Raw genomic sequence first — 1,775 nt, forward strand, 5'->3', positions numbered from 1 at the left:
CATATCAGTTGGACTTTTGAGCAATAAGTAAAGGTCTAATTCATCAAAATATTACAATTTATGCTTGCTCATTGTATCAGACTATTTACCTTCATCTGTTCTAGTTCTGGACAGCTAGCCATCCAAGCTAGCTGGATACTATCTGCAAGGTTGGGAGTTCACGCACACCTCCCCATACTTCAGACCAGCTGGCCACTTCATTCTCAGCTTTAACCTCTAGTGGCTAGATTAGTGTCCAGGAACTTAGGAGCTCGCACATCTCCCTAAACTTCAGACCAGCCAGGCCTTCCTCTTCTCTCTCTCATCTCCAGGGCAATGAGTGTCAATGGAACATGGCCAAATTCAGTCCATGTCTTCATTGCTGTAAGAAATTATCATGTTTACTAGGAAGAAAAACTTGACAAAAAGTATCACGCATTTTCTGTAATATAATCAAAGCTAGGAGTCCTGGTGTGGTGCTGTGGATTAATGTGCCAGACTGCAAAGCCATTTGAACTGTAAGATTGATGGTTCAAGCTCACTAGTTGCTCCTCAAAAACCCTATACAGAGTCACTATGGGTCAGAACTGACTCAACGGCACTTAACAACAACAACAATTAAAGCTAGTCTCTTACTTAAAGGAAAATTACTGACAATACATGTGGCCAATGATAAAATGCAAGATTTCAAGTAGAATTTTTGGAAACCTTGTAGTTGCCACCATGAGCTTAATCACTTCCCAATACTTAACAAATTTCCTCATGAAACTGGTGATGTGTTAGTTTCCTATTAGCCACCATAACAAATTACTACAAACAGTGGCTTAAAACAATACATATATCATTTTATAATTCTGTAGATTAGAAATCCAAAATTGACCTAATTAGGTTAGAATAAGATATTGGTGGGGCTCCATTCCTATGTGGAAGCTCTAGAGGAGGATCCATTTCCTTGATTTCTCCAGCTTTTAGGGACTACCTGAATTCCTTGGTTCATTACCCTCTTCTTCAAAGCCAGAACACAAAATCACTATGACCCTGCTTCCAATTGCCACATTTTTTTTCTCTGACCCTTTATTCTTCCTATTTCTTTTACTTTAAACATCCTTTTAATTATATTGGATCTACCTGGATCCAGGCTAGCTCGTTATTTTCAGGTTAGCTGACTGGCAACTTTAATTCTATTGGAAACCTTAATTCTCTTTTTCTATGCACTGTGCTTTTACACAGATAAGAGGGTTTTTAAAAACTGTGCAACACTCTCACATATTATGTACATGTGCACATTATTTACATTGGTATATTGGTGCTGTGAGGTAATGTGCTGGACTGCAAAGTCAGTTTGAACCACAAGGTTGGTAGTTCAAGCTCACCAGTCACTCCTCAGAAACCCTATACAAGGTCACTATGGGTCAGAATCCACTTGACGGCACTTAACAACAACATTATATACCAAAAAACCCTGATATATTCTTAGGGTGTGGGGATTAGAACAATGAACATCTTTCATAGACCATTATTTGACTATCTTATGTGGTGATATTAGCAAATGTGATCTTTTAAAGTTCTGCAAAATGGAATGTGTCAATATAACTCAATAGACCAACATTTTTTTTTTCAAATAACCAATGCTTGATGATCAAAAGCATGCACAGTCAAAAGATTCATTCAAAGTATAAGACAGATGGACTTGATGTTACAGAGTACTAAATTAATATTGGTATGTTTTATACATCACAATTAACCTTTAAGAAACTAGTACTTGTTTAATTTTTATGTAATATTAAAAAATATAA

Source organism: Chrysochloris asiatica, unplaced genomic scaffold (assembly GCF_000296735.1).
Source record: "Chrysochloris asiatica unplaced genomic scaffold, ChrAsi1.0 scaffold00109, whole genome shotgun sequence".
NCBI classification, from domain to species: Eukaryota; Metazoa; Chordata; class Mammalia; order Afrosoricida; family Chrysochloridae; genus Chrysochloris; species Chrysochloris asiatica.